Source organism: Ceratotherium simum, chromosome 27 (genome assembly GCF_057802395.1).
Source record: "Ceratotherium simum simum isolate JZ-2026a chromosome 27, ASM5780239v1, whole genome shotgun sequence".
Lineage (NCBI taxonomy): Eukaryota > Metazoa > Chordata > Mammalia > Perissodactyla > Rhinocerotidae > Ceratotherium > Ceratotherium simum.
In genome coordinates this window covers 950,323-966,096 of record NC_141926.1, presented here as the reverse complement: position 1 = coordinate 966,096, position 15,774 = coordinate 950,323, and the positions used below count along the sequence as shown (strand labels likewise).

Below are 15,774 nucleotides of genomic sequence, written 5' to 3'. Positions count from 1 at the left end.
TCCGCAGAGAGCTGGCAGCGCCCCACTCTCACCGACCCCCTTCCCGCCCCGATTCCCTCTCGGCCCGCCCCGCCTCCTCTGTCCCCACTCCGGTCTGCCTCGTCCCCCTCCATTTCCCACCCCCCAGCCCTCCCCGCCCCCCTCCGGCCCATCCGCGGGACCGCAGCGCCTCCCGGTGGCCGCAGGGTCCGGGCGCGCCCGCGGGGGCGGGGGAGGCCGGCTATAAAGTGGCGGTCCCGCCCGCCGTCCCCTCCCTCCTGCCCGCTCGGCGCCGCGTCTGGCCGTCGCACCGGGAGCCTCCTCGGGTCGTGTCCAGCGAGGGCGCCCCGCGCGCGCTCGGGTCAGGTGAGCGCCCCTCGGCCCAGGCCCGGGCCGCTGCGGGGACTGTGTCCGGTCCGCGGCCCGCTCCGCAATTCAGCGGACGGGGCAGGAACGGGGGACAGGATAGGAATCGGGAGACACGACAGGAACGGGGGACAGGGCCATGAACGGGGGGAACAGGACAGGAACCGGGAACAGGACAGGAACGGGGGGGGGGGGGTGACAGGACCAGGAACAGGGGACAGGACAGGAGCGCGGGAGACCTGGCAGGGGCTGTCCCTTGCAGTGGTGAATGTCCCCCACCACCACCTGGGGGCCCGCCCGCCTTAGCGGCCCCGCTTCAACCTCCTGGGCCTCGCTCAGAGCTTCCATGTCCGCGCCTTCGTGCCTCAGGCGCTGGGACCCCGGGCGCCGAGTTACTTGTGTGGGGGGAGCTGCTGTCTGGTCGTCCCCCTTGGCCTCTTCTAGGGCAGAGCTGGGGGCTTCCTCCATTCCCGGGCGTGGTGCCGAGACTCCGACTCCGGCTGTCTGCCAGGACACCTCCCAGGTCACCAACAGCCCCAAGCGCAGCATCTGCGGGCAGACCCACGGGTTCCTGGGAGGTTTGGTTTTCTCTCTGGCCTGGAGGACATCTTCAGAGGGTTGAGGAAACTAAGTCACCCCCATGGGAAGACCACCCCCCTTTGACCTGGAACTGGACACAGGGTCTCCAGTGGTGCTGGCCCCTCTCCCTTGGGCCTCAGAGGAGCAGCCCGGGCTAGAGCGAGTTCCTAAGGGGTCGGCCCTGGGGCACTCTTCAAGTCACAGGGGAGGAGGGCATCTCTGATACCCCAAAGGAGCGGACAGGGCAAGGAGAGGGGAGAGCACAGTCACACCCCAACTCTACCCCAGGAGTCGGCAAGAGCCCAGCCTGCCCCCCACTCCTCTGAGGCTGGAGGTGCCCCACCGGACAGCTTCTCCCCAAAGTCTGCCCGGGGAGACCAAGCAGGGGGCGCAGGGAGTGAGAGGGGAGCCCAGGTTGGACATGCCTGTGGACACTCCCCTGCTGGGCCCCCCACACCGGTCCAGGATTCCTCACTGGGCAGTAGCAGAGCCCTGGGGGCCCAGCACCCTCGGTGGGGCGGGGGGGGGGGGGCGGTGGTGTCAACTGCTGAGAGGTCTCTGCTGAAACCAAACACAAAACACAAACCCGGCAGGTCAGCTGTGCCGCGGTCCCGCCCGGTGCCCACCAGAGGATCCTCCCCTGCACCCAGGCAGGAAGCCGCCGGCTCCTGCGCCCACACCCCCGGTCTCCCCCACTGTCCCCAAGGAAAGGGTCTTCACTTTTAGATGGATACCCAAAAAGGAGGCTTCAGACCCCCAGATTTTCCTGGGGTTTTTTTCCAATGAAGCAGTTCTGGCCTGGAGTCCATCTTACATTTGCTTAACAACAGAAAAGGCATTTGGGGTTTATTCCAGCCTCGTCTCACCAAGGCCAGGAGGGGGACAGGCACTGGGCTCTGAGGAGGCGAGTTGCCTGCCTGCCTTCCTTGTTCCGAGGCAGGAGCGTGGGGCCGGGAGTGGGTCTGAGCCCAAGGGCCTAGGTGACGCTGAGTCTCCTGGGCCAGACTAGAGGGGCTGGGCCACCAGGGTGCACAGCCGGGTGGGCATAGGGGCCAGCTGTGTCCCCTCGGTGGGACAAGGGTCTCTATGGGCCACCAGGCCACCCTGGCTGCTGTGAAGCTGCCACCCTGTGCTGTTGCAGGTCACCTGGGAGACTATGAAGACTGCAGCAGGTCGGGGGGGGCAGATATTGGGCACACCTGCAAGGAAGCCACTGGAAAGGCAACATCCAGGGGGAAGGTCGGGCTCATGCCAGTGGGCCACCTGGTCACGTGGAGCACAGGCCCTTGCACTGGGCAGCACACATCCATGCCCAGCAGCAACTCTGCATGGCAGGCGAGCGAGGGCAGCTCCGCTGTGGAGGACCCAGCTGAGGTCCCCTGGGTGTCATGGGGAGCCACGGGGGCAGGGACACAGCTACCTGGGATGGGCCAGGACCACTGGAGACCCTGTGTAATGGCCAGTGCCCAGGACAAGGAGCTGGGGCTGGAGGCTCTTCCTGGGGCCTCAGCAAAGGGTGGGCGTCGGGCGAGCCCATCCTCCTCTCCAGCCCCTGTTTTCTCATCCGTAGAAGGAGGTCAGGCTTAACACCATCACCCTTTTTACCTGCCAGGCTGCCAGGGGTCTCCAGGTGCACAGAGTGTAGGTAAACCATGTTTGCAGTCACAGAATGCTTTATAATGCTGGAAAATCTAGCTCTTGTGATTTTAAGAAAGACACAAGTAGTCTGCTTATTTCCTTTTAAGCACAGCCCCACGTTTCAATGGGTTGGTGCCTCCTGCGGCTTTTTTTCCCATGTTTATGCAAAGCTGGGGGGACCTGGTATGGGGCACACCTGCAAAGAAGCAGAGCTCCCTGGGGCTTGGGCCATATTATAAAGCAACATTCTCCACAGACTGTACGCAGACCCACCCAGGAGACCTAAACACATCAGCACCCGACGCCACACCACTGGTCAGCCTCACGTGATGAACTGGTGGAGGGCGGGGCTCCCAGCTGGGAGGGGCCCTGCCTTGGGGAGAGCAGAGTCTGGGTGAAGAAGTCTGAGAGGTGTTGAGGCTCTTGAGCCTGTGTCGGACACCCACCAGAGAGGAGGAGAAGGACCCTGGTGCTCTGCACAGTGGGCAGCAGCCTTGTCTTTTTTCTTGTTTCCCATTTTCGTAGATGAGGAACGGTGCCTGTTGGTGTGTCTGCATGTCCCTGGTTTACGCAGGACAACATTTTAACCACTGACCATTCGTAGTGTGGCTGTGACTTGCCTGGTTAGGATTTCCCCACGTTCCCAATGGGTACTCATTTTTTAGTGATTTGTAAGAGCTTTTTCCCCCTGAATTTTAAAAATTGTGATAAAATACACATAACATAAAATTTATCATCTCAACTATTTTTAGCTGTACAGTTCAGTGGTGTTAAGTACATTCACGTTGTACAGCCATCTCCACCAACTCTGGAATTCTTTTCATCTTACAGAACTGAAATTCTATAGCTATTAAACATTAATTCCCCATTCCCTTCTTCCCCCGACCTTTGGTAACCACCATTCTATCTTCTGTCTCTATGATTTTTGAGATACTCTAAGTATCTCATATAATTGGAATCATGTAGTATTTGTCCTTTTCTGACTGGCTTATTTCACTTAGCATAATATCTTCAAGGTTCATACATGTTGTAGAAGTGTCAGAATCTCCTTCCTTTTTAAGGCTGAATAATATTCCATTGTATGGATACACCACATTTGTTTATCCATTCATCGGTTGGTGGACACTTGGGTTGCTTCTACATTTTAGCTATTGTTAGTAATGCTACAGTGAACATGAGTGTACAAAATACTCTTTGAGATCCTGCTTTCAATTCTTTTGAGTATATACCTAGAAGTGGACTTGCTAGATCATACGGTAATTCTATCCATACAGTTTTCCACAATGGCTGCACCATTTTACAGTGTACAAACGTTCCAGTTTCTCCACATCCTCTCCAACACTTTTTACTTTATGTTTTTTTTTTTATATAGTAGCCATCCTCATGGGTGTGAGGTGGTATCTCATTGTAGTTTTGATTTGCATTTCCCTAATGATTAGTTATGTTGAGCATCTTTTCATATGCTTATTGACCATTTGTATATCTTCTTTGAAGAAATGTCTATTCAAGTCCTTTGCCCATTTTGGAATCAGGTTGTTTGGTTTTTGGTTGCTGAGTGTTAGGAGGTCTCTATATATTCTGGATATCAATCCCTTATCAAATATATGATTTGCAAATATTTTCTCCTATTCTGTATGTTGCCTTTTGACTCTGTGGATAGTGTCTTTTGATGCACAAATTTTTCAATGTTCCTGAAGCCCAATTCACGTATTTTTTTCTTTAGTTGCTTGTGCTTTTGGTGTCATATCCAAGAAATCATTGCCAAATCCAATGTCCTGAAGCTTTTGCCTTGTGTTTTATAGATCTGAGTCTTGAACTACTTTGAATTCATTTTTGTGTGTGGTGTTAAGTAAGGGTCCAACTTCATTCTTTTGCATGTGGATATCCAGTTTTCCCAACACCATTTGTTGAAAAGACTGTCTTTTCTTCCATTGAATGGTCATGACACTCTTGTTGAAAATTATTTAACTCCATGCAACGGTTTATTTCTGGACTCCCTATCCTATTCCATTGGTCTATATGTTTGTCTTTATGCCAATACGACACTCTTTTGATTCCTGTAGCTTTGTAATGAGTTTTGAAATCAGGAGGAGTGATTACTCCAGCTTTGTTCTTCTTTTGTAGGATTGTTTATACTATTCAGGGTCTCTTGAGATTCCTTATGAATTTTAGAATGAGTTTTTCTATTTCTGCAAAAGTCATCATTGGGATTTTGATAGCAATTACATTAAATCTATAAATCACTTTGGATAGTATTGACATCTTAATATTAAGTCTTTCAACTCATGAACATGAAATGTCCTTCCATTTATATCTTTTTCAATTTCTCTTGGAAATATTCTGTAGTTTTCAGTGAATAAGTCTTTCATCTCATTGTAAAGGTAATTCCTAAGTATTTTATTCTTTTTGATGCTAATGTAAATGAAATTATTTTCCTAATTTCCTTTTGGGATTGTTCCTTGTCGGTATATAGAAATGCAACTGATTTTTGTGTGTTGACTTTGTATCCTGCTGCTTTGCTGAATTCGTTTATTCTAACAGTTTCTTTTGGTGGAATCTTTAGAGTTTTCTACATATAAGATTACATCATCTGTGAACAGAGATCATTTTACTTCTTCCTTTCTAATTTAATGCCTTTTATTTCTTTTTCTTGCCTAATTGCTCTGGCTGGGACTTCCAATACTATGTTGAATAAAAGTGGTGAAAGTTGGCATCTTTGCTTTGTTCCTGATCTTAGAGGAAAAGCTTTCAGTGTCTCACCATTGAGTATGATGTTTGCTGTGGTTTTTTCATATATGGCTTTTATTATGTTGAGGTAGTTTCCTTCTATTCCTAGTTTGCTGAGTGTGTTTATTATGAAAGGGTGTTGAATATTATCAAAAGATTTTTCTACACCAATTGAGATGATCATGTGGGTTTTTTCCTTCATTCTGCTAATGTAGTGTATTACACTGATCAATTTTCTTATGTTGAACCATCCTTGCATTCCAGGAATAATAGCCACTTGGTCATGGTGTTTAATCTTTTTAATGTTCTGTTGAATTCTGTTTGCTAATATTTTGTTGAGGATTTTTGCATCGATGTTCATAAGGGATAGTGGTTTGTAGTTTTCTTTTCTTGTAGTGTCTTTGTCTGGCTTTGGTATGAGGGTAATTCTGGCCTCAGAGAATGAGTTATGGAGTGTTCCCTTCTCTTCAATTTTTAAGAAAAGTTTGAGAAGTATTGGTGTTAGTTCTTCTTTAAATGTTTGGTAGAATTCACTAGAGAAGCCATCAGGTCCAGGGCTTTTCTTTGTCAGGAGATTTTTGATTACTGATTCAATCTCCTTACTAGTTTAGGTCTATTCAGAGTTTCTATTTCTTCATGGCTTGGTCTTTGTAGGTTTCGTGTTTCTAGGGATTTGCCCATTTCTTCTAGGATATCCAATTTTTTGGCATACAATTGCTCATAGTACTCTCTTATAATCCTTTTAGTTTCTGCAGAATTGGTAGTGATGTCCCCACTTTCATTTCTGATTTTAGTAATTTGAGTCTTAGTCCATCTATCTAAAGGTTTATCAATGTTGTTGATATTTTCAAAGAACCAACTTTTGGTTTCATCGATTTTTCTCTATTGATTTTTGTATTATCTATTTCATTTATCTCTGCTCTAATCTTTTTTATTTCCCTCCTTCTGCTAGCTTTGGGTTTAATTTGTTCTTCTTTCTCTAATTCCTTAAGTTGTAAAGTTAGGTTGTTGATTTGAGATCTTTCTTTTTTCTTTTTCTTAATGTAAATGTTTATAGCTATAAATTTCCTCTTTAGCACTGCTTTCACTGTGTCACATAAGTTTTGGTATGTTGTGTTTTCATTTTCATTAGTCTCTGAGTATTTTATAATTTCCCTTGTTATTTCTTCTTTGATCTATTAGTTGTTTAAGAGTGAGTTGTTTAATTCCCAGAATTTTGTGAACTTTCCAGTCTTCCTTCTGTTATGGACTTCTAACATCATCCTATTGTAGTCAGAGGAGATACTTTGTATAATATTTTCTTTTTAAATCTATTGAGGCTGCCACTGTTGTTACACTTCCCCCCATTGTTGCAAGCTCCTCCCTCTCTGGCTGAAGTGACTTCCAGAGGATTTAAAGGAATGGCATCCACCCCCTTTCATTTTTCTTTTTTTTTCTCCTTTTGGGAGCCATACATTGAAGACTAGCACATTCAAAAGCAACTGTATATACAAAGGAAATTAAAAAGTCACTGCACATGCCCAGAGGAAGGTTCAGGCTCAGAAAAGACCTGAGAAGACCTTAAGTTTCCATCTCAGGCTGATCCTTGGCACAGAGACAGCCTACAACAATCAAAAAACAAAGAAACAAAAAAGAAAAAAAACAGCAAACCCTATAGAAAGGGAAGAATCTGATTTCCAGAGTTATCACATTATTAGATTCAAATGTCCAGTTTTCAACAAAAAAAAAAATCACAAAGCATACTAAGAAACAGGAAAGTATAGCCCATTCAAAGGAAAAAACATAAACCAAAAGAAAATGTCCTTGAGAAAGATCTGGTGGTAGATCTACTAGACAAAGACTTTAACATAACCATGTTAAAGATGCTTAAAGAACTAAAGGAAGGCATGGAGAAAGTCAAGAAAACAGTGTATGAACAACATGGAAATATCAATAAAGAGAAAACCTAAATAGAACCCAAAAAAAAATAATGGAGCTGAAAAGTACAGTAACTAAAATGAAAAATTAATTAGAGGAATTCAAAGGCAGATTTGAGCAGAGAGAAAAAAATCAGCAAAGTTGAAGATAGGACAATAGAAATTATTGAGTCTGAGGAACAGAGAGAAAAAAGATTAAAGAAAAGTGAACAGAACCTAAAGAACCTGCATACATGTTGTGGGAGTCCCAGAAGGACAAGAGAGAGAAAAAGAGCAGGGAAAATATTGGAAGAAATAATGGCTGGAAACTTCCCAAATTTGATGAATCACGTGAATATAAACATCCAAGAAGCTCAGTGAACTCCGAGTAGGATGAACTCAAAGAGACTCACACTGAGAAGCATTATAATCTGTCTATAACAAAGAGAATTTTGAAACCAGCAAGAAAGAAGTGACTCATCTTATCCAAGGAATCCTCAGTAAGATTATCTGCAGATTTCTCCTCAGAAACTTTGGAGGCCAGAGACAGTGGGATGGTATATTCAAAGTGCTAAAAGAAAAAAACTGTCACCCAAGAATCCTATACCCAGCAAAATTGTCCTCCAAAAGTGTAGACAAAGTTAAAACATTCCCAGATAAACAAAAGCTGAAAGAGCCTGTGACCACCACACCCGCCCTGCAAGATTGCTCAGGGAGTCCTGCAGGGTGAAGTGAAAGATAATCACGTGGGTAATTATAAAAGCTAGTATTATTATGACAATGATGTGTAACCCCACTTTTTTCCCTACGTGATTTAAGGGACTAATACATTAAAAATAATATTTGTTTATGTTTTTGGACACACAATGTATAAAGATGTAATTTTCTGACACCAGTAACTGAAAGGGACCAGGATGGACCTTTTAAAGGAGTAGAGTTTTAGTATATTATTGAAATACAGCTGGTATAAATTCAAATTAGAGTGTTATACCTTTAGGATGTTAAATGTAATCCCCATAGTAATCATAAAGAAAATGTCTAAAGAATATACATGAAAAGAAATGAGGAAGGGATGTAAACATTTTACTACAAAAATCAACTGAACACAAAAGAAGACAGGAATGCAGGAAATGAAGAACAAAAAAGCTGTAAAGCATACAGAAAACAAATTTTAAAATGACAGAAGTACATCTCTCTTTATCAGTAGTTACTTTAAATGTAAATGGATTAAATTATCCAATCAAAAGACTGAGGTTGGAAGAATGGATTTAAAAAAAACTGATCTAACTATATGCTGTCTACAAGACATTCATTTTAGATCCAAAGACACAAATAGTTTGAAAATGAAAAGATGGAAAAGGTTTTTCCATGCAAATAGTAACCAAAAGAGTGCAGGGGTGACTATACTATATCAGATAAAATGGAGTTTAAATCAAAAACAATTATAAGAGACAAAGAAGGACATTATATATTAATAAAAGGTTCAAGGGGCACAGCGGTTAAGTTCATGCACTCCGCCCAGGGTTTGCAGGTTCGGATCCTGGGCATAGACTGACGCACTGCTTATCAAAGCCATGCTGTGGCAGCGTCCCATATAAAGTAGAAGAAGACGGGGACAGATGTTAGCTCAGGGCCGGTCTTCCTCAGCAGAAAAGAGGAGGATTGGCAATGGATGTTAGCTCAGGGCTGACCTTCCTCAAAAAAATAAATGAATAAAATAAAAAATAAAAGGTTTAATACAGAGAAAAGATATAACAATTATGAACACTTACACAGCCGATAACAGGCCATCAAAATTTTTAAACCCTAAGAACATGAAATCTTGACCACGTGTTGGGAAGCCTGTTGCCTGGCTCTTGGTCTGTTTCTACTCTTCTCCTGTGGTTTTTCCTGTAACGATGGTCATCTGTGGGAGCCAGTTATCGAGAGTGTGGACTAGCAACCGTGCTGCCTGGGTTTGCACCTCAGCTATTAGCTGAGCACTTTGGACAAGTTACCTGTGCTTGGTCTCAGTTTCCTCATCTATGAAGGGGGATTATAACAATACCAATGCCCAAGAACTGTTGTGAATGCTAAGTGAAAAGATGTGAAGAGATGACTGGTGCAGAGTAAATCACGGAAGATATTTCGTTGTCTTATCATCCTTTCTCTTTTCTTAAAGACTTTTTGGTCCGTGTTTTGCACTCAGATACTTACTTCTCCTGGAATTTGTTCAGGTGCACTGCGTGAGGTAGGATTACCTTTAATTCCAGTCACATCGTGAGCCCTTGTCCAAGCCCCTTTCACTGCTCTGAAAGGCTACCATCTTGTTCCCTGAGTTCTTGTAGGTTGTTCTGCCCATTGCTGTGGGGTCTCTTGGCCCATTCCAGCACCAAAACCACAAATGCTTAATTGCTGTCATTTTATTGTGTCATTTTCACTTGATAGTGCAAGTTTCCCTATCACTCTTTGTTATTTTTCTCAGCTACTGTTACTTATACTTCCAGGTGAATCTTAGACTCATTTTGTCAACATTTCATTTTGTCAAGACATACCAGCAAAAAAGAAAAAATTTTTCTTGGAGATCTTAATCTACATTTTTAATCTACATTCAATTGTAGATTCAATTAGAAATAACTGATATTCTTAAATATGTTTGTCATCCAAAAACAAGGTTTGGCTCTGCAATGTGTTCCTCAGAAAGTTTTTGAGCTTTTTTCCATAAGTCCTGCACATTCTTACATTCTTACTAAGTTTATTCCTTGGACTTATGTTGTTTTTCTTGCTAGTGTAAATAGTATTTTTTCATTACATTTTCTAATTGGTTGCTGATAGAAGAAAATCAGTACCTTTTTGTATGTATTTTTCTTATAACTGTCTCACTGAATTCTCTCTCTATCTCTCTCTTTCTCTGTCTCTTCCTCCCCTAAACTTTGTTCAGTTAATTTTATTGGGATTTCTAGGTAGACAATCCCATCTTTTCTTTAATAAGGACAGTTTCATCTCTTCCTTTCCAAGATTTATACTTTGTTTCATTTTACTGCCTTATTGCATTGGCCTCCAACATAACACTGAATGACAGAGTGAGAGCAACATTCTGCCTTTTTTTTTTTTTTTTTTTTTTTGGTCTCTAATGGGCATTCATCAAGTGCAGGAGTTTTTAATCCAGGGTCAGGTGAGTAGATGGACTCCATGAATTCATGAAGGATATGATTTTTTTGTATATGAATATCTGTGCCTTTGTGTAAAGTGAAATAGTCCAGATTCTTAAAGGGGTCCATGACCCACAAAGATAAGAACCATTAGTTTAGTTTTTTGTGTAAAACATAATATTGGCTGTTGATTTGAAATTTATATCCTTTATAATGTTAATCCAACTCCTAAGTTTTTTATAAGGTTTTGCCTTGTCTATTTTGTCTGGTTTTTTTTTAAATCAGAAATGGATGTTTGGGGGCTCTATTAAAGCAGCTACAAGATTTTCTCTTTTTATGTTAATGTGACTTATGTTAATATATTTCCTAGTGTTCCATCATTGTATTTTTAACTAACTTCACCTAGTTCTGGTATAGTAGTTCTTAATATGCTACTGGATTTTATTTCCTAGTATCAAATCCTATAAGTTAGGATTTTTACAACTGTTTTCAAAAGTGGGATTTATCTATAGAGTTCCTTTTAGGGATTTCTTTTATCAAGTTTTGGTCTCAGGTTTTGCCAAGTTTAAAAGTGAATTGAGGCCGGCCCTGTGGCTTGGTGGTTAAGTGCGTGCGCTGCAATGCTGGTGGCCTGGGTTCGGATCCTGGGTGCGCATCGAGGCACCACTTCTCCGTCCATCCTGAGGCCGAGTCCCACATACAGCAACTAGAAGGATGTGCAGCTATGACATACAACTATCTACTGGGGCTTTGGGGGGAAAAAAATAAAATAAATAAAATCTTAAAAAAAAAAAAAAAAAAAGCTTTAAAAGTGAATTGAGGGGCCAGCCCCGTGGCTTAGCGGTTAAGTGCGTGCGCTCTGCTACTGGCGGCCCGGGTTCGGATCCCAAGAGCACACCGACACACTGCTTGTCCGGCCATGCTGAGGCAGCATCCCGCATATAGCAACTAGGAGGATGTGCAACTATGACATACAACTATCTACTGGGGCTTTGGAGAGAAAAAGGGAAAAAAAAAAAAAAGGAGGAGGATTGGCAATAGATGTTAGCTTAGGGCCGGTCTTCCTCAGCAAAAAGAGGAGGATTGGCATGGATGTTAGCTCAGGGCTGATCTTCCTCACACACACAAAAAAAAGTGAATTGAAAAGAAAGTTATCTCTTTATGTTCTGAACCAGGTTAAATAGCAGAGAAGTCAGTGTCCTTGAAGATGTGCAAGAGCCCACCCAAAAGCTGCCTGGGCCAGAGCCTTTGGGGGACATAGTTCCTTCGAGTGTTTCCATTCCCTCTCGGGCAGAGTCCAGCCAGTGCCTCACCCCCTCTTGGGACCTTGCCCAGAAAACAGGCTTTCACATTTAGTAGCATAGAGCAGTACTTGGTATGCTCTTAAAAGCAAACAATGACAAACTTCATCTATCCTTATAGTATTTTACTCATTCTTAAATTTGTATATTTCTATATTTCTGCTTCATCTTTTTTTTGTGTGTGTGTGAGGAAGATCAGCCCTGAACTAACATCCATGCCAATCCTCCTCTTTTTGCTGAGGAAGACCGGCTCTGAGCTAACATCTACTGCCAATCCTCCTCCTTTCTTCCCCCCCACCAAAGCCCCAGTAGATGGTTGTATGTCACAGCTGCACACCCTTCTAGTTGCTGTGTGTGGGACGCAGCCTCAGCATGGCTGTAGAAGCGGTGCCTCAGTGCGCGCCCGGGATCCGAACCCGGGCCGCCAGTAGCGGAGCACACGCACTTAACCACTAAGCCACGGGGCCGGCCCTACTTCATGTTTTATTATTCTTTATTAGACTTGCTAAAAACTTTTCTATTTTATTGGCCTCTACAAAGAACCAGCTCTTAGATATATTTACTATTCTACTCTGGGTATTTTCTTAATCAATTAGTTTATTTTTTATTATTTGCCCTCTCTTGCTTTGCTGAAATTCATTTTGTTGTTAATTTTTTTGTCCCTAGTTTCTTCAACTACATGCCTAATTTGTTACACCAGTTTCTTATTTTATAAACTAAAGCATCTAAGGCTACATATTTTCCTCTGATTATAGCTTTGGCCTTCTCATATTTTTTTTTTTATGTGCAACATTGTCATTGTCACTAATACCTACATAGTGTTTATGAGAGAGTGTTTAAATTCCCGAGTGCTGTGATTTTTTTTTCTGTGTCTTATTAGTGACGGGTTTTGCATTGTAACTCAGAGAATTTGATCTGTATAATTTCTATTTTTTTTTAATTAAAGCTTTCCTTGTGGCCTCCTCTAGGATTGAATTGTGTAAAATTTTAAAAAAGAATGTATATTCCGTATTTGTAGATTTCAAAGACACAGATATATATGTGTTTATATTTATATATATATAATATGTGTGTGTATTTTATGCACATTATCCAAATTCTTTGTTTAGAAAAACATATTTCCTACTTGTTACTGTCAAAGATTTATAAAAGGTGACATTCAGATCCTCCATTTTTTTTGTTCAGGCAATCTGTCAATGACTAAAAGAGATAAGTTAAAGTCTTCCACTATGATTGCAGTTTGTCAGTTTTCTTCGATTTTTCACAGGTTTTGCTTTTATATAATTTTACATTATGAAATTCAATACACAAAGATTTATAACTGGACTTCAGCTTTTGTTTTCATTTTGGTTCCATCCCTCATCCTCTGCCTTAAATTCTGCTTCATCTCATACAACACTGCCACTCTCTCCCGTCCATTCGCATCCACCCCTCCCCACGCCATTTCCTTTGCTCCATCTGTGATGTCCTATTTAAAATGTGACTCTCATAAACCTCATTGAATTGGGTTTCATTTTTTGACCCAATTTAGGAATGTTTGTCTTTAATAGGAGAATTTAGACCATTCACATTTATTGTCACAACTGTTCTGTGTGATATTTCTGGCATTTAATTTTATGTTTCCTGGCTCTTCTTTTTTCCTTTATTTTCTATATTTTACTGTATTTCTCAAGTTTCGTTGCCTTTTAAATTTATTTTCATTCATTTCTCTGCAGAAATTCCTTGCATAATTATTTTAGGGATGGCAGGTAGGTGGCATAGGTCTGAGTCCATTTACATCTGAGACTGTCATCCTTGTACATGGAAGATAAGTTGGCTGGGGTGACATCCTTGGGTCATTTTATTTTCTTCTCAAAATTCTGAAGTTCTTGTCTTTTTATTTCCTGTCTACAATATTATGGAGAAAAAGTTTGATGCCTCTGTTAGTTATCTATTGCTGTATAATAAATTACCTCAAAACTTAGTGATTTAAAACAGTAAGCATTTACCTTCTCATAATTTATGCAGGTCAGGAATTCAGGAGTGGCTTAGCTGGGTGGTTCTAGCTCAGGGTCCCCATGAGGTGCAGTCAAGATTTTGTCCCTGGTCACGGTCATTTGGAGACTTGACTGGGCTGGAGGATCTGCTCCAAGACGGCCCACTCACCTCTGTTGGCTGGAGGCCTCAGTTCCTTCCCACGTGGCTTCTGCAAAGACTGCTTGAGTGTCTTCATGTTGTGGGGAGCAAGCCAAGAGAGAGCCAGGGTGTCCTTTATGTCCTCATCTTGGAAGTCACACACCATCACTTCCACACTATTCTGTTGGTCATACAGGCCAGAGACGATTCAGTGTGTGAGGGGACTTCATAAGAGCATGAATACCAGGAGGCAAGAATAATTGGGGGCAGCCTTGGAGGCTGCCTACCACAATGCCAAAGTGACTCTTTCCTTTAGGTGTTTCCTGTATTTTTTTTTTTTTTACTTTTGTGTTTTTCCTCTGTGTAGATATTTTTAGAATTTTTTACTATATTTGAGAGTCAGATTTTCCACCAGGACACGTTATTTATGCAGACCTCTTTTAATTTATTGTGTGTGTGTGCGCGCGCACAGAGAGCAGTGCCAAGCTGGGCGCAGTCTCCCTGGCCCCTTGGTCCCCTCCTCTCCAACCTGGAGCAGAAAGGACAGGGTGGGACCCACGGGATCTCTCCCCCATGGGGGCAGCAGGGTGAGGGGTAGTGGAGGACAGCTATGCCCACATTCCGGTGCTCAACCCTGAGCCGCCCCACCCCAGCCCCCCAACCAAGGTTCCACTGTGGCGGACACCAGTTGTTGATGGCTCTGACAGTTACATCCCAACTCCCTATTGGCTTCTTGGCTCTGCAAGGTCCCTGGGCTGCCTCTCACCCCACCTTCTGGGCCTCCACCTCAACCGTGTGTTGCTCCCAGCCCTCCCTGAACGAGCCTTCCCTCGGCCAGGAGCTCCTCTTCCTCTGGCCAGTTCCCCCAGTCTGGGCATATCAATCACCTCTTGCAGGAAGCCATCTTGGATTCCCTGGTGCTCCCACTGGGCTTGCTTTGATCTCAGCAACTGTTGCCACCCTGCAGGGCCACGGCCTCTTGACTTGACCATGACCCCATGTTGGGGGAAGCAGTGCCAGGTGCTGTTCACCCCTAACTACGCCAGGACAAGCCCCTCTCACTTTAAACTCAGATGTAGTAACACCTGCCGCCCCAAATCCACCTCCTCTCACAATGAGAGGGTCCCACAGTGCTGATGGTCGTCAGCAGGAAAACTGCACCAAGTGCCCCCGATGCCCGCCAGGCCCACCTCTGGCCCCAGCCTGTCAGGGCCAGCCGCCAGCACTCCCCACCAGCAGGCCTCGAGTCCCCAGGGGCCGCGTCTTCCACAGGGTCTGCCCTCTGTTCTGGGGGCTGAGGGGCAGTGGGAGGTTTGTGCGAACCAGGTTGTGGGGTTGCCCCCAGAGCAGCCAGGTGACGAACTCCTTTCCCAACTTCCCACAGAGGGTCCCTCTTCTTCTCTCTCCTGGTCCCCAGAGCCTGGCCAGCCTGCCCGCCCACGCCTCACATCCTCTCCCTGTCTTCTGGTCACAGGGTGGGCCTGGGCGCAGAGGGCAGCAAGTGACCGGGAAACCTCAGACCCCATAGAGACGTGCCTGGGCACAGCGACTCGCTCTGGGGAAGGTTCCCCTCACCCTGTGCAGCTGTCCCCATGTCCCCCAACAAACTGGACCCTGGCGCCCACTGCCTGATGGCCCCCCAGGCCTGTCTGCATGGCAGCCCCCACACTCCACCCCCCAGGCCATTCCACCTACTGGGTCTGCGTGGGGTCAGTTGGAGGGCCCATCCCACCCCAGTCTGGGCCTCTCTCTCCCCTCCCCTGATGCCCCTCCTCCCAGTCACCCCCAGCTGACCCCTCTGCCCTGCTCACCCTTTTGTGGTCACCGATGCCGATCACTGGCGTTTCAGTTCCCTCGAATGCGCCGGTCTGCCTCGTGCACCCAGGCTCCGCAACCTCCGGGAACCTGCAAATCCCACCCAGAATCCAGCCCAAAGCTTGCAGTCCCTGCACCCAGGAAATGCTTGTGGCCCCCACCCAGGGCAGGGGGCGAGGGCACCTCCCTGAGCCCAGGTGCTGGCAACAACCTGGGCCACTACCCCTG

General features: G+C 44.7%; 1 protein-coding gene across 2 annotated transcripts in view; it reads left to right on the top strand.

The window, feature by feature from the left end:
• The first annotated feature begins 245 nt into the window (after positions 1 to 245).
• The window catches only part of COL6A2 (collagen type VI alpha 2 chain), a 34,532-nt gene continuing 19,003 nt past the window's right edge, over positions 246 to 15,774 (top strand). The window contains exon 1 of one of the 2 annotated variants that reach the window (XM_004429676.3): positions 246 to 345. The gene's annotated coding sequence lies outside the window, so the exon portion shown is untranslated. The remainder of the gene's footprint in view (positions 346 to 15,774) is intronic. The other variant, XM_004429677.3, reaches the window with a different exon arrangement.